At 38.9% G+C, this 21170-nt stretch overlaps 1 protein-coding gene across 1 annotated transcript in view; it reads right to left on the bottom strand.

Moving 5' to 3' along the window:
* Positions 1–19914, bottom strand: part of CYLD (CYLD lysine 63 deubiquitinase) — a 76988-nt gene extending 57074 nt beyond the window's left edge. Inside the window, exon 1 of the mRNA XM_071756882.1 lies at positions 19805–19914. The gene's annotated coding sequence lies outside the window, so the exon portion shown is untranslated. The remainder of the gene's footprint in view (positions 1–19804) is intronic.
* Between the last annotated feature and the right edge of the window lie 1256 nt (positions 19915–21170).

Raw genomic sequence — 21170 nt, 5'->3', positions numbered from 1 at the left:
TCAAAGCATATTTTCAGGAGAGGAAGCAGTCTCTCACCACCCCTTGGGAAAAAAAGTGCTGGTGTGGGATCTCTGGCAGCAGTACCTTTAGGTAGACTGTTAGACAACCCAGATTAAAAGTATGGTTGTGATAACTGTTTTACAGTGATGGAAAAGTGAGTGAGATGACACACCTTGACTTATGTCCATGGAGGGCAGAATGTTTTTAGAAGAGGAAAACAAAAGGAATGCCAGGCTACAAGGAAGAGCTCATCTAGAAGGGCAATAAAATGGCATTTTCCTGTGTCTCAATCACAGCTTCCATTCCCTAATTGAAAAGCCCTAAGGATTATTTTTACTTCAACATGATGTGAAGAAAAGGTTACTGTTTGCCTCTTAAAAATGGCCAGAAATATGGTTCTGTGACTTCAAGAAGAAACTGAACATAAACCAGCTTTTCGAATCTAACAACCCATAGATTTTGATATATTTAGGACGTAGATTCAGCCTTGACATTTACAGCTTTAAAATCCACATTTCTGGCCCAGCCCAGAGCTCCAGCTTCAGGCATGCCAAACAGCAGGCAAATTCAAAAGAGAATTTTTCAACTTTTGCTAGAGATTTAAGAACAAATTGCCAAGAACTGGAGGATAAATCATTTCATACAAACTTGATATTTTATAGATAAATTAGATTTTAAAAACTGCAGGTTTTTACATGACTATTCCAAGCTGTCTCCAGCAACGTGTACTAACAGTTTAAACTTGAAACTGTGTAATTTCATACAGCTGCAGCTGTGTGCCAGATCTTTAAACAATTCACCTAAACAGCTACGGTTAAAATGCCCCAATTTTCTAAATCAGCTGGGAAAGATATTTCATAGCAATACAGAATTATTATTGTCCAACTCATTAAAATTAGTTATTACTATAATTAAGAGCATACACAGGAGGAGGCATGGGAAAAACAGACTTTTGAAAAGTACTTTTGGAGGTGAAATTACATATTGATCCTTAGTGATAATGGGATAATGCTTCAAGTTTTCAGGCAGAACCACAGACCTCTTGAACCATGAAAAAACAACATTTCACACACTAAGCAAGAACATTAATAAGCTACAGCTGAAGCTGAATATTTTTCTAGGTGATAGGACATCTTCACTGATACAAGATTTTGTAAAAATAATTTGTATTTCCTTTTCACTAAATAAGTGGCCATAGACAACACAAATATGATAGAAGCTATGCTGAGTTGTTGCATTATCTCCTAGGAAGGAGGATGCTAGAACTGAAATTATTGAAATTGGGTTGATTGCTGAACTCTATAAAATGTCTTAAACTGAAGCACTCAAAATGGTCTAAAGAAGCAATAAAAAGAACAGTGGAATACAATTATCTGGCACTTCTTGGTGTGGTGAAAAAAAAGAAGAAGAACCAGAAACTCTAGGAAAAAGGGTCCAGAATGTTGTTAAGTCAACAACCCCCAGAGAGTGGGAGTACTTTAAAGCAGAAATTTCAGTGCTGCCAGATGGATGTTTTCATTAGGACCAAGAGAGCTTGGCTGCACACATTTCAAATCCATTCAGACTTGTGGGCTTAAAAATGTGCTCATGTAAAGTGAGCCTTCTGCATTCCACAGAGAAGGAGGACTCTCACATTTCCAGGAGTGTTAGAGGTTGGAGCTCACCTGGTAAACCTATTTATTGTCATAGTTTAATTTATAAAGAAGGGGTTTTTTTAATTGGGAGAAAAATCAATCAATATAAGCCTATAAAATCTAAAATCTTCAAGAATAGGGTTTTTGTTAATATTTTGGCATCAGACATCGACTTGCATGAATATTGTTACACTTTCCTTTCAAAAATATTGAAAAAAAAATATTAGAAAATATTTGTGCATATCAAAATCATAGAAAATATATTTTTGATATTTGAGTTTCATACAGTTTATCTATGAAATGTGATGTCAGCTTTTGAACTCTGAAAAATCTGCCTTCAGAGATAGCAATTTTCACCCAGATATCTGTTACTCAAAGTGTACTTCCAAGATAAGATGAAACCATTTTTCCTCCCACTTTATTAATTACTTTAGTCCCTTATCCTTACTTCAGCTAATTTAGAAAGGCAGAAGTAACTAGTAATACTGTACAGTATCATGAATGATGATTTAGCCAAAATGTCATTTTCTATAGTTTGTCACCACTCATTATAAAATGCACAGGAGCCTTTGCTGAGCCCATAATTATCCATTTTAAGTGAAGTTTTAAACTCTACTGTATTCTCAAGAATCACTATTAGTCCAACAGCAAGATAAAGGAACACTTCTATAACCTTATTTTCTTATCAGCATACTGACTAATGCACTACTGCTTAAAAAATGTTGCAGAAAACACTTTTTGATAGACATTCTTTATTAGGATTTCATGGCTGGTAGGCATCTCTCTGGAAGACTTGGAGATCACTGTGTCTGGCCCCAGTGTCACTGCTGAATTTATGTCTGCTTCCCATCGTCTTCCAGCCATCTGTATACAGATTAAGTGGGAAATACTGATTCTCTTAGGCAATGGCAAAGTTCCCATTGACTTTGAAGGGGCCTGGATTTCTCCATGTGAATGTTTGAATGAAGTCCCTGCATTTCATTCCAGACTAAAGCTTGGAACACAATAGTTCTCAGCTAATTTACAAAGGTATGACAATTGTGAATGCCTCTGGAACAAGGCTCCCATATCTTTCTGTCCCCAGTTCTGTCCTTAACCTGTTGGTTAAATTGTACAGTACTTTACCCTCCAGTATTTTCAGCTCAGGTAACACAAACACATCCAATGGATAGCCTATGGCACTACTTATGCTTAAAAGTTAAATGTATATTTAAATGATGAAATGTCAGGCTCATGTTTTCTATATAGCTTTTTCATTACAGTGTATTTGAAAATTTCCTGATGAATCAACCAAGAATGCTGTTGCCATTAATAACTTTCACTATAAATAAATAAAAATAATGAGAAGCAACCTTTGTATGAAAATGTATCATTCGATTGCTAAAATAAGTAATAATAAAATTTAAAAAAAGTTGAATTGGCCTGAACAGGGACTTGAAAAATAAACCATCATGAAGGCAGACACAAGGGACACGGAGGCAGAATAAACACAGGAAACAACTCAGAAAAGGACCATATCAGAAGACCCCCTACCTACTTTCAATAATCACGTGCATGTCCGACTCAAGATTACAAATGGTGTCGTGGGCTGCAAAGGGCGCAGTTCCTTTGTATACACAACCCCATGGCCATGGAGATCCACATTTCTTTTAGAGACCTCTTGAGAAATGTGTCTCTGAGGCATCTCACTTGAACCACCCAGTCAGGAAGCATTAGTTCACTACATTCAAGAGTGAGATATCACTATCACTTCTGCTCTCACCTCTCTGTAGCTATTATAAAGTTCACATTTAAAAATCACAAAGTAAAGGTTAAAAGAGTTATTTGTAAGAACTTCTTCCTCTGCTCCATGCTAGTCTGCATAGATTAAAAGTGCTTTCAGAGAGGCACTGTTTATTTTTAACAGTATGCAACAGATCCCTTAATACCATAGCGCTAAGAAGTTTCTGCTCCTACTAACTGGGGAGATGTACCACAGCTGAATGTCGCAAGTATGATTTAAGCCAAAAATTAGAGGCTACCTGCTAAAGAAAGTACAAACACTCCCTAGTTTAACTTTTCCTTTTGCCAGGTCAAAATATGAGAAAATAGACACTAAAAAGAGGACATTTTTGAAGATTGCTCCTGATGTAGAGCTGAGTTGTGCAAACCACCAGTAATGCTGGTGTAGTGGCTTCATTCAAAACTCAGTACTGTAGAGAAATCATAATGGGAAATTGCTACCCCCTAAATCTTGAAAAAGTTGGGTTCCTCCCAAGTGCTTGCATGAATTCTTCTTCCTCCCTAATTGCTCACCAGAACACAGCCTGCACTGAACACACTATTATCTAATCTGGACACTTAGGACTGCTCTCAAAAAATCTCTCACTTATTTTGAGGGTTTTTAACTCTTCTAATTTTGATCAGGGAAAGTGAATGAAACACAGCAAACACCCTGAGGACTCCACTGTGCCACTCTCCAACAGGCAATTGTCAGTGCCCACAACACTGCAGAACAAGAGAAAATTTGATAGCCAAATAATATTGTTTGGTCTCCCTTTGTAGCACTGGCCACAGAAAAGAATGGAGAAGATTTAATGGATCTTTTCCCATTGTCCGGTACTGGTTTGGACATGCAAAATACAATCTGGCCCTGACTTCTACAGACATTCCAAAAAAACAGAGAGATGTCTGTACAGAACAACAGCAAGTTTCTCTGACTTAGTGTTGCCATGTCCAGACAGTTCTTTACTTGTTCTATAATATTTTAGCTATTTAAACCTTCTGTTCCTTGATTATCTGCTTCAGCTTTCAGTGATAAAAAAATAAGGAAAGGGTTCATTGAGATTCCCCCTGCTTGCAAGGCAGGACATAAACACCAGAAGAAAGTTATTAGGACCTAATTGAGACTCTTCTAGATCTCTTGATTCAAAGCCTCATTAGTTTTGTCACTTACCCATTTTTGGCTGCTCAGGTTTACTGAAAAATTAATTTAATTTTGAGACTTTTAGCATACAAGATGGCTGATGGCTGGTCATAGGACAGCTGTTCAAGCATCATGTGTAGTATACTAATAGGGATTTAAAAATAAAAATTATATTCATGTGCTGCATTTCATACAACATTCAAACAATATTATAACCAAGTTTTCAGACAGGTTATAAGTTTGCATCTGGGCAGAGAGCAAGCCTGCTGTAATTGTACTTTTGTTTAGCAGGCTGCCAGGAAATACCTTGCAGATACTATAATTAGCTCTGACTGTGCACACAGATATTTTTAATTTTTTTTAAGCTTAGTAACTTCTGCACCTGAAAAACTTGCAACTATCCATACAGATTTGCAGACATTTGTCCAAAATGATGAGCAACATTCTCTTTGAGTCTAATATGGTGCTGGGGTGTATTCATAGATCAGAATAATCTGAATGGCAAAGATTGTAATTCCATTATTTATAGTATATTTCACAGAAAACAGGGAGGTCATTTGTTAAACCTTCTATTTCTGTATGTGACTAGGCCAAGATATGTCAAGATAAAAGAGTGAAGGCTAAAATATTTGTAGATGTTTTGCATGGCAGAATAAGGACATATTTGTTCAGGAAGTTTCAAGACTGTTTCAAGACTGCCTCAAACTCTACCTTCAGGATGAAAAAAATGAGAGTGATTTTAGTTAAGAAGACAGAATAGATGTCTTCAGTGCTCTTTTTTTACTGGTAGGAAATAAATTCAGCATTAACCTCATCTGCACCTGTCTCTTCCAACAGCAAAAGCTTTGTCTGTGTAAGTCTGTATAAGATTAATACATAGGGTCAAGATTATAACATTCTTATGATAATACCACTAAAAGAACAGGACATTATGTGGAACATGGACCAAGCAGCTGTGTTAATTAGAGAGAAAATGTTTCACACTTTTTCAAAGCACTGGGAGTGAAACTTCAGTGGAAAACAGTCCCTTAACCTCTCAGTGCTAATGTGCCAACCCAGCAAAGACTGAGCACACACTAAATTTCAGGGAATATTCATGTGCCGAAAATTAAACAGCTGCATGGCATTTTCCTGCATCAGGAGCTCTGCCAGCTTGTATGCCCTTCACAGGTCATAGACTATTCTCAGGTTGCAGTTCTAAGCTTTCCTAGATCTGCTGATGATCATCCAGATGTGCAAGAAGATGATATTCAAACATTCCTTTTCAACTTTAATGACTTCAGTTAATTTAGCTTTTTATAAATGAAGAGGTCAGAAGAGGCTCTAGAATGTGGCTGTGTTGGGAGCAGAGGGAGCATTCACTCAGGGTTCTTGACAGTTCCTACTCTTTCCACATGGACCATTAGTGCCCCATTTCTTTTCATTTTTGAAATCCTGCTACAGTAATCTGAGAAGTGTGCTGATCCAAGAACAGGAAACAGACAAAAGTTTTGGGTTCTGGGCCTAGCTCTACTGCTAATCCTGAAATATAGTACATACTTAAAAGCACTGCTCCCATGAACATACGTGCAAGTGCTGTCAGTGTCAGGTTTTCCTCCTTGATTTAAGTCTATAAAATATATTCAATAATATGCATCAAGTTAATGCAGAAAGCTTTTGTCTTATTGAAATGATATTTAACACCACACAGTTTATCAAGCATGACAGTAATAAATGATGCAATTCATTCTATCAGACTTATTGCCACAAGCACCAGGAAGTGTAATTAATGTCTTCTGGTGTGCCTTGTCTCATAATAGTTTTTATTCAAGATGAAGGATCATTATGAGCTGTGTCATTCTGACGAGAACTCTGCACCACAAATTACTTGTGCTAAGCTCTAGTTTAAGGATTTCCCACTGTAAGAAAATCAGTATAAAATACTTATTGCGGTTCTTTAAGACATCAAACTAATGGTGATATTTATCTCAGAATGGCAAATCCCTTTAAAAAGGTTCAATGTTGCTGAAAGCCATCTTTCTGAAGCCAGTAAAAGAGCAGGTGGACACATTTCTTCATCTGCAATGCCAGTGTCACAGGCTGCCACCCTACCCCAGTCTGCCAAGGAATGTTCATCTCTGCATTACTGTAAAGCTGTGGAATGGAATTAAATTCTCTGTCATCGCATCTCATACACACACACATATTCTCAAAGATCCTGTGTAAAACTGTTTCCCTGGGTATAGTGATGGAAAACGTATAGGTTTTGCTACACAAGATGTAGCATTAATGTCTGAGGAAGTCAGTGCCAATTGAAATCAGCGCAAATTGGATTTACTGCCAAGGATTTTTCCAGTGGGAAGAGGTTGAGCTGCCTGTGTGGGGTTCTCTGAGTTTGGCATGACACTAGGTGGCAGTAGTTGTTTTATAAGCTTTTTTTTTTTTTTTTTTTTTTTTACAGAAGATAAAAGATTTTTGATCCATAAACAGACATGAGAAAACACACTATAAAATCAGTGCTGATTCCACTCTCAGTTGATGATGAGGTGGGGAAATTTTCAGAGACTCAGTACCAGACAGAAATATATAGCTTGAGAACCAACACAAAGATGCATCCAAAACAGTGAACAGAAACCTGTAAGGAGCCATACAGCCTGTCATGGGAAGCTTTCTTCTAAGGCATTCACAGAACTTGACACGTCATTTCTTTCCCTTCTAGGGCCAGTTACTACATTATCAAAAGATTATGACCTTTTTTCTCATGTGGGAACAATTAACTGAAAATTAACTTTTATTTTTCTTTCCTCCTTTGGAGATAAATTATCTTCAAACAAGAAGAAGTATGTGTATTAATAGTCAATTGAAAGGTCCATTTTCTACATGCATGCAATCAGGTATTTCTTCATTAACTATCAAAAAAAAGGAATATGTAGCATTTCCATCACATCATTTACCTAACAAGTAATTAACCAACAATTTATCTTCTGGGAATTTCAGCCCACCAAATTCTTTAAATATTAAACAAAGTGAATTCAAACAGCACTATCTCAGGAAATAGTGTACAAAGAAATAATTTTAAATTACTACACTTTTACTATGTAAACCCAAGAAATAAAAACACTCAGGTCAGGTCTAAAAACTCAGGATCGTTCAGTTTCTTCTGAGCTTGGTATTTCCTGATCCTATAAAAGTATATAGAGACAAATTTTTCTCTATGTCCATCTTCATAAACTGAGGTGTTTACATTTTTACTAAAATGAAGATTTTCACATAATTATTGAGACATGGAATTGAAACTTTAAAAAAATGCTGTGAGGTTTGCAAGAGCTGGCAAAGCTGCATTTCAGGAACTGCTGGAATGGTGTTTTCTGATACCATGTAGGTCAGCTGTTTAGTGGGACATAGCAATCCTCTATAAGCCTTTTATTCAGCAAGAGAAGCAAGCAATGGCTTGGACAGTAAAGGGGATTTAACAGCTACATTATCCATGTTGAAATATAGTCAGGAAGTTCCTACCTTTAGAGAGGTAGCTGACTTCCTCCTCAGGTCTTATTGGGATGTTGGCTGTGAGCAAGCATTAGCTTAGAACTAGGTTCTTTCTTGAAGACTGTTCAAGCCCTGATTCTAAATAATCAAAACACTTGCAGCTATGGCACAAAATATTCTAGATAAAATGTGGGACATCTCTCCAAAAGATTTCCCTTTTGAAACCTCTTGCAAATCCTAAGAGAACTGAATAGTCAAAGACAGAACTGAGGATCACAACATCCCAGTGGAGAACAACAGCACTACTGGATTTCTAGTAAATGTGGAATTTTTGGCTGGAGTTCATACAGCATTTTCATTTCTCTGATCCCAGTGTTATTTGCCGTCAGACCAGATATTTGAACTAATCTATCCTAATCTAGTTCTTGCATTCTTCTGTTCTCAAAGAAAAAAAGAAAACAGGACATTGATTTTTTTGTCTTCAGACTGACAATGACACTGTGCAGACTAATAGTGATACAGTTATGAGCTCCAGCTGTCTTTGGTAAGGAAAAGCCATTAACATTGGCTTTTCCCTTATCCTTTTCTTTTATAAAGCTGAACTTTCTTTGTACCTCTTGAAACTCACTGTAATAATTCATACTGATTGCAAAAGACATGATAGAAGAAAAGGCTGCAAAGCCACTTATTTGTATTTATCTTGGTTGTTGATCTTAGCCAATAAACTGCTGACTGATCACTGCAAATGTTTCTGCTTATAGCAGATATGCAATGGGCTGATAATTCATTTTGGCTTCTGTTGCTGCCAGTCTTTCAGCATGACAGCTAAAATGCTGTAAAATGCCCCACCTCAGGCCACTCAGCAAAAGTGGTGCACCACATCTCAGAAGTGGAGTGGTGTCTGTGCTGTTTGGAAACTTGCCCTGCTAGACCATCTAACCCAGGCCATTGGTATCACCTCCAGACTACACAGATATCTACTCATCCAGATGTTTCAGCTGCAGATCATAATGGAAGATATATAGCTGTACTTTTAGGCTGGTCTATCATAGCTACCATATTTTAAAAGAGATTGGGAAAGGGACAGAGTCACAGTGTGTGAAAGCACATAGTGTGGGAAACAAATAGGCGTCTTAGGTACTACTCTGATTTCTACTGACAGCTTTGTTCTGCCCACAGAGATACCCTGGGCTTTCCCCTGCTTCAGTTTTACCTTTAAAGCACTCACTGAGATACCCCTTCTTTATCAGGACAACAATGTTTACTGCGTCCTGTGCTCCAGGGGTTCAGCTGCCAGCCACAGAGCAGAGCTCTTCTGGTGTTTCAAGAACAACCTGCAGTGCATCACTGCTTCAGGATGGGCCCTGTATTTATCTGTGGGATTCTGACACACAACTCAGAAAACTGAGTAGGTAGAATCTGGATGTTAAACACACTTCGTCTTTAGACAGGCATTGCTAGCAACTCACAGGCACTTTTATCTCTTAAACCCAAGTGGGAATTTTACCCTTCACATGCCCTTAGTTTTGAGACAGCTATCCCAGTGAAAAGCTAAGCCAGTCTGCATACAGATACCCTTTCCTCTCCATAGCCCTCCCTCACTGTGAAGGAGACAGCTAAACACAACATGCAGCAGTGTGCACAGGCATACAGATCAATACTGTCATTACTTCTCTTTATTCCTGCCTTTCCACATCCATCTGCTTTTTCTTGGCAAACGGACTGACTTTTTGTTTTTTCCTTGAGCTAGATCTAGGGTTATCAGCCCACAATTAGAGCTCCAACACAGTACAGTACTCCAGGTGACAGGCAGCAGGCCAGAGAAGCTCAGACAGGTAGACACACCAACACCTGCCTGTTACTAGCATTACTATATATTACTCTCTATTATATATTAGTGTTACAGCATCAGCTGTTGTGCCATGGGCCCATGCAATGCCTGTGCAGGACTGCAGCTTCACTGTACAAGATAAGGGTGCAAGTGATGCAGGTCCAGAGCAAAGGAATAAATTTCAGACATGTGGAGAATGTGTAATGTAAATAAAATAAACTGTATAAATCAAATATTTAGCTTTTGAAATGCTAGCTGTTCCAGATGTAAAAATCTAAACAATTATCCCTGAGATAAGCATCACAAAGTATATTTATATTTCCCCCTAGGTTTTATTTTGTGTTCATTAATATATACAACATTTTCCTTTTTAAAAATACTTTATGAGCCACATGATTTCTTTGTGTACTTTTATGGAATTACTACTGGAGCTGGATGAAAAGGCATTTGCATTCAAGGCAGAAATCAACTCACTATAATCAGAAGCACTGATTTGTTTAATTTGCTGAAGCACTGAGTGTTTAAATCAGATTATTATAATGTTTACAGCTCCCACAACCCCCAAATTGCATGATAATTGTCACGTCATGCAGTTTATAGTTATGCAGACTCTACATTAAGACTGACAGGATCATTGTGTATATTATTAGTGAAACATTTGTTAACCTGAAGAAATTGTGAGGAATCAAAAAGAAATCTGAGGAGCAGATTCTTACTAGCATGAGCACTCTGCAGTTTAAAGAAAACAAGGTCACTACTGCAAATCTGGAATCTTTCTGCCATTCACGTTCCTGGAAGAAGGCTGCAGCTGACAGGTTCAGGTGGCAAGCATCTCCAGAGTAAATAAAGACTGGTGAAAGATGAAACACTTTGCAAACACATTCACTTCCTCAAGTTTATCCCTGATATCAGACAAAAATATAAGGATCAGACTGTAGAAGTATTCAGAAAGAAAATTACTAAGTACCTGGACAACAACTTGCATGATGTTTGAGCTTCAACTCTGCTTCCTCTGGAGAAGCAGGGCCATGTAGAAACCTGCAGCTGAATTGCACACTTGTAAGCAAATACATGATACTGAAAGAAGCAGCCCTTACTCATCTTACAGCACTCAGCACAGTGTGGTAATGCTTCATGAGTAAATTTGAAAATGACACTACAAGTTCATTAAGAATTGTGCTTTTTCATTAAAAGGGGGGAGAGAAAAGACAGACAATTATGTTTTTTTGCCCCCAAACTATAATTCTCACTGCTAGAAAACACATACAGCTGCTAGAAGCCCAGTGGTGATGCTAGAATTCTCTCCTAGAAAGCTGGGAGAAATATGGTCCCTGTTTTCCACTTCTCAACTGCAAATCCCATCCCACAATGCAGTAACTGCTGCTCACTTCTGGAGATGTGCAGCCAGCCTTAACTCTGTGTTCTCCTCTTTTAACTGAGTAATGGCAAATTAGTGGGGAAGAAAAATGAAGGCACTGTAATGATCAAAGAGGAATTTTTGCAAAAAGGCACGTGTGGTTGGTTGCTAACTGAAACACAATGTCAGTGGTTCTTTTTAAACAGGAAGCAGATTCTCCTGTTACTTAGGGAAAGGCTGATGGAGATTCACATGGCCTTTCAAAATGGTTGCTTTGGAACATCATCTTCAAGGATCTCAGGCACACTGAGACAGAACAGTGGCAGAAGAGACTTACTTGTGGCTTGCAAATAAATCAATTATTAATAAAGCCCTGGACAGAGGCAGGTTCTATACTATCTATGTGATATTGTGGCAACCATATGGGCCTATGAACTGAAAAACAGGTGGATGGCAACAACTGCCAAATCACCATCTTGACCTCATCAATAGCCAATAAAGAAATAGAACAGAAATGAGTTACAGATGGCAAATAACTAAATAAAAAAGACATAAAGCTGCCAAAAGGAGCTCTTCTGGGGAGTAAATGGGCCTTCATATCACCAATTGTGGCTAAGAAGACTAGATTAAAAAGTGATTATATTGTTTGCATAATTTACTCTATGTCCTAGTGTTCAAAAGAGAAATAATTTGAAGCATATAGATGGTCAACAGTCACCAAGAAGTCAAATACTATAAATAAAGATGTAAAGATATTTTCATTCAAGAAAACACAAAAAGGCAGGAAAAGAAACATGATCAAGATCAGTTTCTGGTAGAAGTTTATTCTAAAACAAAATGGACAATAGGAAAATGGTAAATTTTAAAACTTAATTAAAAAAATGAAAGCAAGTAAAACAACTACACTGTATTTTAAGAAATTAAACAATTCAACAAAAGATCCAAAGATCCAAAATTTAAATTTTAAATGCCAAAGATCTAAAGTTTAAATTTTAAATTAATCTGGGGAACAGAAGCAACAGACAAGCATGGCCACTGCTCTATGTTGCAGGAAAGATGCTCAAGATAAAACACAACAGCTAAAGTATCCAATTAACTCTCTTGAGAGCCATTTTAGATAATCAGGATGAACATAGTGAACAGTGATATCCAACCCAGAAACTCTAAAAGACAAGGATAAAACATTACCACAGGTTGCACAGGGTGGCATCCAGGTGGGTTTTAATTATCCACAGAGACTGAACCACCTCTCTGGGTAGGCTGTTCCAGGTGCTCTGCCACCCTCAAAGTAAAGAAGCTCCTCCTCATGTTTAGGTGGAACTTCTATGTTCAAGCTTGTGCCTGTTACCTCCCTTCTTTCACTGGGAACCACAGAAAAAAAGAGTGGCCTTATCCTCCAGACACCCACCCTTTAGGTATTTGGAAGCTTTGATAAGATCCAGCCCCTTCAGTCTTCATTAGGTTAACAACAGCCCTTTACAAAAGAGCAGAAACTAACTGCCCATTTGGCATAGAGGGAGTGAGATGAACATGGAACTGTAACAAGTACAGGAAGAAAGATGGAAGCTAATGAAGGAGAAGGAGGCAATAATAGCATTAGAAGAGTATGGCTTCATGAAAATGTATTTGTACGACAGAATTAAGAATTGCAAGCTACACTTTTAAAATACATCAATCCAGACAGAAAAGGAGAGGAGGGTTGTAGGAGTCTGTGCATCCACAATACTTTGGGGTCATCAAACAGCAAATGGAAGCAGCATCCAACTGGATTCCCAGGTGCTAAGGCTGAAATGCCAGATCTAGAAAAGTATCCATGTATGTAAACTCTACTATCATTAACACACACAAGATAACAAGTCTTCAGAATTGCACAGCAAAGGTGGTGATGAAGATCTGCCTGGCCTGTCAGCCTAACCAAGATATTCCACCCCTTGAAAATCTCTGGTATAATAAGAATTATTAACCTTTTCTGTTAATATATATTTTCTTGCTGTTTGTGCTTGTTTGCTTTGCCATTCAGAACAAAAAAAAAAAAAAAAAAAAAACCAAAACAACCCAACTTCTGTAACCCCATTGGGCTTTGTTAAATCTCAATGGTAAAAAAGAGCAAGTCTCAGGACTTACCCACAGCTGCAGGGTGCCTGGTACAGTATTCTGTACTCAGTGGTTTGTCCCAGGGCTCCACTTCTGCCTCCCAGCCGAGCTGCAATGGGAAGAATCCCTGGGGGAAACTCCTTACCCAAGTAGCCCTCCCCCCACACCTCCCTAACCCCTCTGCCACCTCTACATCTTTCTGTGAATGTGAATAGTGTGATCCCATTAAATCACACACTCCAGGCTTCCTGCGTTCCATTCAGCCTGGTTTTGTAGGAGCAGGGTGCTGCCCACAAGGGGCAACCACACCTGATGTATTGTGAGCAGCTACACTGCCACCACGGCACTGCCTGCTGGTTTTCCTCAGCATTTTAGTGATGCTGTGACAAATGTACAGCACTCCAAACCCGAGCGTGGCTACTGCAGGAGGCCATGAAGCTTTGCCACAGCTTTCAGCTCAGCTTGTGAGAATTGCTGCTGGGCTCAGGTGGCCATGCAGACAGACTTGGGGATTTCCAGACATTCAAAAGCACACAAATAATTCAATGCAGCACGTGATCTCTGGTTCCATGAAGCTTCTATGTTTCAAATGTTACCATGCTCAAGAGTTCTTTAATTTTCTTTTAAAAACAGGTAACTACTTATTAAAGGTAACTATTAAACTAAGTTTCAGCAAATGTTTAAAATATAGTATGTTGTAGAAGCCCATATAAACTGCACCTGTGACATCTTTGCAGCACTCCTGTACACAGGTGGCTCAAAGCTATTTCTTGACAGCAGCAGTGATCCACAGACTTTAGATGTTGTTAAAAAGCTTACAATATCAGCAGGGCAACTGCTGCTTCCATTAGAAACATGATACTAAGATGCTGATTAATACCAGGAGGGGGCTTTAATCAGCCAAAGCCATATGCTATTTAACTTAAGATGAAAGTGCAAATGATAATCATTATTTCAGAAAGGATGTATTTAAAAGAAGAGCAGAACAGCAAGTGGCATCTTTTTATCATTAGAGCTCCTTCATGCAGACTGTTTTTTTCTAAAGCTTTATAAGCTTTTATGAACATCTGGATCATTTCTTCATTATATAGGCTTCCAATATCATTATGTTTGATGTAGCATTTTCAGTGGAGCTATGCTAAACTTCTAAATATACAATTAATTCCTATTAATTATGGTTTTCAAACTAGGGAAATTATCCATCATTAACTTAATCACTTGTATTTTATCTTAAAATTGTATTCACTCTTCTGTAATCCCTACATCTAAAGTCATTTCTTCCCCAGGCTTTGTGTGATGTTTTCCATGCTGTTTGTATAAAGGTTTGCCAGCCATTTTCAGCTCCTTGTAGAACTGAAGCTGTCAGCAGCAGACCATTTTAAAATAGAACCTAATGCAGCTTAGTTGTTTTACCAAGGAGTGCTTCAGAGAGAAGGGGGAAAAAAAAGAGGTGAATTTGGATCTTTAAAGAGCAAGACTTATTAGGTCTGATGAAACGTTAGTGTTCTATTCTTAACACCAAGGTGGGGGGTGAGGAAGCATTAACAAGAGGAGAGTAAGGGAAGAGAGTTATTCACTGGTTTCCACTCCATGTGGCAGTAATTCAACATGAATACAGCCAAAAGATTTGGAAGTCTGCATCCACTGTACTTGAAGAATTAGGAGCATCTTTAATATCAAGTTACAACACATCTAAAGAGAAAAAGATCTCCAAAGCTTTTTCTGAACATTCCGGCCTCATTTTAGGCTTATTCTGTGACTTAAACTGGAACTTGAATTATGACACCTTCATTGAATACCACCCTTAGTTTCCAAGCCTAAAGTTAGGTGGTTGTTTCATTTTCTTTGATATGACATTTGCAGAAAGAAAAGAGAAGGAATCAGAGTGTTAAAAGCACCAGAACCTGCTTAGTTCTTGTCAGCCTGCTTTCAGACAGTGGAAGTCAGAAGAGTGCAGGGAGCCAGAACTGCTGTTAGTACTGATGAAATGTAAGAAGCAACTTTGTGGGGTGTGGTATATCCAGCATGCAATAATCCAATTATTATTACTGTCAGATATTTTGTTCCCAGCACTCCTCCTTCTTGCAGCATACCTGAGGTGGGCTGTCAGTCTGAAACCAGGCCACTGTTTTCACTCCAGCCAAGATGTACTTAAGCCCTGGAGCCCAGATTGCTCTAGGGCTCACTCCATCCAGTGCCATTGACCCTCCACAGAGCAAGAGCATCGTACATTGCACAGACTCTTATAAAGCACAACATCCCTACAGCCCTGCAGTCCGTTCTGCTAACCCAAACTTCCTTGATGGCACATTTTTGATTAGAGCTGACACCCCCAGAAATCTGCCCACCTTCTGGACTCTTACTCTATCACAGCCCAGAACAGACCTCAGATGCCTGGTTTATACTTGCCTTAAGAAATGAAGCCATTTGAAAAGACAGCTCTCTTAAAGATTCATCATCCCAAGCAGGTATTTTCTAATTCCATCACACCTCTCCACTATTGCAGCTTTTTCTCTGCTGGACTAGAAGGAGCTTTAATGACATTCATATGCATGTTTTGCAAGGAATGTTCTATTATCCTGGTTTTGTACTAAGGACTCACAGGACACCTCTTCTGGTTGAATTTACCTGTGAACTGCTAAATACATCAAGAGCACAAAGACCTCTAATCGTTACACATAACTGTCTTCTCTTTTTTTTTATTTCCCTACTGGCATTTCATAATAGCAAATACTTTCTGTAACTTCAATTCATAAATTCAATTGTCTCCTACGATTTCAGATACTTCTAGTGACAGTTCTGGATGTACCATTATTCTACTTAGGCTAGTTAGGGCATTCTCTTTATTCATGATTCAATGTGGTATCAGATGATCATTCTGGGCCCAAGGTTCCTTAAAGTGATACCTTTTATTCACAGTTCCAGCTGCCTCAGTATTACAGAACCATGTGCTCCTGCTCTGCTTGTCTCCCAGGCTCCCATTTTGGGGGGAGCCAACATTCTTAAAAATACAGTTCTTAGTGCCTTAGATTACAAGGAAGCTGATTCTACATTATTCCCCCTCTTTTCCATAACATGTTGGAAAAATCTTGCTTCTGTTAAAAAAACAGCTGGACTGACACTGAAAATTCTTGTTCTAAGAGAGAGACTGAGCAGGCACTAAAGTTTGTTTTATTCCTTTTGTAGTAAGACAAGGCTGCTGTTGGTTTTGGAAACTTGTGGAAGCATGTGAAACCCAGCAGCAAAACTGCACCAGTTGGGGACGGAATCCTTCAGTCTGTTTTAAACATTTTGTTTCCTTTCAGCTCCTGCTCCTCCTTTGTCTCAGCTCTTTTTTTTTTTTTTTTTTTTTTACTACCCTCCTCTAAATGGAAATTAAAAAAAATCAGTCTCAGGCATCCGACCCATGGCTCACCTCCAGGTGTGCCACAAAATGCCTGCTTGTCACAGGGGCTGCTTTTGCTCCAGAGGGCAGAGCTTTTACCTTTGATCACTCCAGATGCATTTTCTCCTCATAATAAACTGAAAATTACTATCATCCCTTTTAGGTCTCTGACAGCTCATTTGCCCATTATTTCTTGAGTAAGGCATACAATGAATACAGTGCTAAAAGGCTACCCAGTCTAAGTCAGTTTTAAACCAAATTTCAGAAACAATGAAAATGAACTGTCTCTCCACAAATAAATTAGCTGCCAAGTGCTCCAAGACCTAGATCCAATAGGGCTGGAACTCATGGTTTACTTTAGAAGTTTCTAAGTTAGGCTAAAAAGAGTGGCCCAAAGTTGACTCTTTCTAATTCTGTGTACAGTACATACCTCTCTCTGCTAATCCCTTCTCACTAAACACAGAGAGCAGAATTCTATCAGTTGCTTCTAGGTAACAAAGAAGATATTCACATGGCCACTTTACAAACATAGACTAGAAAAGAGACTGCAGCTGCCTGAAGAACATAAATACTGGATGAGGCCAGTATTAGGCCATCTAGACTCACATTTTGTCCCTGGTAATGGAGAAATAATATTTAAGCCCAGCCCTTTGTTCCTTGTCTTTTAATAAGTTTTCAATAAAATAACCCGTCCACCCACTTCTTGGCAATGTAGTTTCTTCAATAACCTTTTGTGGGGAAACTTGAGAAAGGTATTTTTTTTGAAAATCGAAGTATTGATGTGTACATGCTTATTGACACCTCATTGAACTACAGCAGCTTAGGGGCAGGATTCCCCTTTCCAGAAGCTCTTCCTCAATGCATCACAGTTCTCAACAGACTCGCTGAACTATAGGACAGACTCTACCCTAAACTTCCTGTTTTCCCAGGATATCCTTTAGAGTTCATTTTCTATTTCACTTACATACCAATTGAGTAAGCTCAGACAGAGGCACTCAGATCAAGTCCAAAATTTCTTGTTTCAAGCTTAGTATGCTCACTGAATGCCACAGCTAGGGTTTGAATGGCCTCTGAGCATTAGTACAATTTGCCACGTTCAGTGGACTCAATCCATTTAGTGGTGCAAAGGGTGTAAAAAAGCCTCCAGCTCCCCCTAGCTGTATAATATAAACCTAAAGCCTTGTACCTTTACTGCCATCCCAAATCAGTCCCTTTTAAAGACCATTTTTTTCATGGCAAGGATCTTCAGAAATCGTACACAGAGCTTTTAAATGCTTAAGGTTCTCTGTTCCTGTTGGTCCCTTTACTTGCAGAAGGGCCTGAGGCTTGCAGGCCACAGGATCCAGGGCAAATAAACAAAATAGCCATTTTAGTCAACAGCAGCAAGAGTGACAAAGAGGCTCAGATTGTGCTAAGATGCCATGAGCCATCTCTGCCTCTGACAGGCTGCAGGGCCCTTTAAAGCCTTTCTATATCCACTGCACCCTAATTATCTTGTCTGTTAAGACTGTTATCTCTTCATTTCAGTGACTGGCATGATACATTTGTACAGTGCCAGTAAAATAATAGTCATAGCACAGCCCTGGTTAGGACCCTGAGGTGCTGATTTAGTGACAACATGAACTCTCCTCTTCTGGCATTGCAGTAAGCCATAGCTACACATTGTAGTAGCCACCTCTTTTGGGCAATCTGTTATAAATAAATGCCCCTGTGTCTTTTTACATGTAAATACAACTTTCTGAAGTCTCTCTTTATTGTTACCAGTCATTGCTTGTTAAGTGCTGTCAGAGGTTTCTGCACCATATGAGAGAGATGTGGATCCAAGGAACCTCACAGTCCCAGCAGAGTGGCAAACTACTTGGAGACAACGTGCAGTGGATGAGCCAGGAGCTGGCTCCCATTCAGAGTCTTCCCCAGGACCTGACTGCACTGCAGTTGCAGCAGGTTTTCAGGAAACTGGCAAAGGGGACAATGTTTGTACACTGTGTTAATGGGTGTGCTTTTAAGAATGAGGGAGGTTGCAGGTTCAGGAAGCATAGCACATTACACTGTGCTGAACAAGGAAGGAGGTATAAAGAGAGAAGCATTCAAAAGGAACAAGAGAAGGATGAGAACAAAACCATAGATGTTTTCTGGGTAGGGTCACAATAGATCAAAGCCCTAAGGCTAAAAAGTTAAAATTAATATAAAGGGGATATACAGACAAAGTTTCAAAATGGAGGGGAAGAGACTTTAGTTGTCACATACGTTCAGCGTCTCATATATGTCAGAAAATGTAGAAAAATACATTTGAGACCCCACCTTTCTCTCTATTGTACAGACATATCTGCCTTCCTGTGACAACAGCCTAGAATGTCAGAGCTAGAGTATGACAGGAAAGTGATTCTGTAACAGATCTGTTCTAGTAAGCAGGGATTATCTTCTCATAAGATTTGTATGAAGTGCCTCACACGAGTGAAGCTGAATAGGGCTTTTAATGCCCAACTACAGTACACATGATACAAAAAACGAAAAAAAAATCATTATCACTGCTGTAAGCTAAAGTACTGTGGCACCCCATTAAAAAATACTGAAGTTCAGGAGCCCACGAGAGAGAATATACTTTGAACAAACGAATCCACTGGTTCTTCTCTCTTTTGCAGATTCAAACACTGAGATCACCCCCTGCCTGCCAGGCCTATTTCAATTCCCTGTGTCTGGAGAAACTGAACAGAGAGAGGATCATAACAAAACAAGGTGATTAAGCCTCCTGGAACAAATACAGTTCGTTCTGCACAGGTGCTAAGGGATAAAATTTTCTTGCTGCCACAAGAAGTCCTTTTGAGAGTCCTGAAATTCTTTTCTTCCGTGTTGTATTTTGAAGTTGCTCCCCACAAATATCCTTGTCAGACAATACTAACTCTCATCCTACTGACTATCAGTAGTTTTCAGAGATGACATTTAAAAGACCCAGAGCTTGAAAACCAACCTCTTTTCTCAAAATTCTCAAATTTCACAGCAAATATTTAGATATCTACCAGACCTATCTAACTTGTTTAGTTCTGCACAAGGATCTTCTTGATCCCATGGTCGCTCTAAATCCCAAAATAAAGTCCTGGAGCTTTGGAAGATAGAAGCTCAGTGAAGCTGTACCTGTGTACAGTGGCATTCAGTAGGGATTGTTCCAGGAGCACTCCAAAGGGTTGTCCAGTTGCATGCCTGCCCCAGGGAAGCTTTCCCATTCTTGGACTTTCCAAGGCACTTCTTTAATGAACATGAATTCCATGGGTTGATGATAAAACTCAAAAAAAAAAAAATCTTAAATCCAGAGAAATTATTTAAGAGCAGTCTTAAAATTATGCCAGATCTCACTTGCATATATCCACAAATCTGTAAATTAGCATGTAGCCAGCTCACACTTCTCACAATCAGATAATCTCTGTTCACTTTTATTCCACCTTAACTAAGAAAAAATGTTTCTGGCTGCTGACTTTGGACTCTCCCTCAGCCTCTTCCACACCTAGTCCTCCTCAGCCAAAAAAAGTCTGAATCTGGCAGGGAGATCTGGATGAAAGAAAAGGTCCTCTTTTATCCAGATTGTATTTTTTTTTGTGTCTGCACATTGCTTTGTTAAAGTAGAATAGAGAGGAAGAAAAATTTAAGAAATACAAGAGATGATTCTCAGTAATCATAGATAGCTTTCCAGAGAAAATGCAGGTGTCCTGTCTACTATTATCTTCTCACAAGATGTCCACATATAAGAATGAAACCACATAAGGTACCAGTGTTTCCAAGCATTATAACCCACATTCTTCTTTTATGAATTAGCATCCTAAGGCTGCAAAGTTTCCTTGGAGTTCTGGGCAGCTCTTACTGATGTTTTCTTAAACAGAAAATGTCACTCTGTATTTATATTTGTCTCTTCCCCATCTTCAAACTGGTAATAGCTATTATTTTCTTACAATTATTCCCAACTAATAGAAAAAGACTGATTAGCATTTAAGTGCCTTGACCAAAGCTATGGAGTTTTAACTCTGGTTTCTCTGGCTTCCTGTGGATATCATTTCCTCCACTGTCATACATCAAACAACCAGTCATCTCTATCATTTCCAGCAAGAATTTCTAATCCTACTGGGCAAGGCTCATTTTAGTGTTAAACAGATGAATACACACAGAGAGAACCTGGCTACGTCTGGGAACTCACCTTGATGCATTACTAATTCAGACATGGCCCACCACCATCAGGCATCCCTTGTAGGGGTTTTATACTCTTAATTAATCAAAACAATATTGCAGTCTCAGCCCATTGTCTGGTAGACAGGTGGTAAAAGTAAGACATTTCAGACCTGCCTCCTGCAGGGCTGTCTGAACAAAGAAAAAGCCTGAACTCCCATCAGAGCCCCCATGGGTGCTTCTCTTCTCAGGACAGCTCTTGCTCTGTGAGTAAATCAAGCAAAGCACACACAGCTCATAAAACCAACCTCTCCACCAGCCTCAGGAATAATAACCGGGAAACATA

This window comes from Heliangelus exortis, chromosome 13 (assembly GCF_036169615.1).
Source record: "Heliangelus exortis chromosome 13, bHelExo1.hap1, whole genome shotgun sequence".
Taxonomy (NCBI): Eukaryota; Metazoa; Chordata; class Aves; order Apodiformes; family Trochilidae; genus Heliangelus; species Heliangelus exortis.
This window is presented reverse-complemented; position numbering and strand designations above follow the sequence as displayed.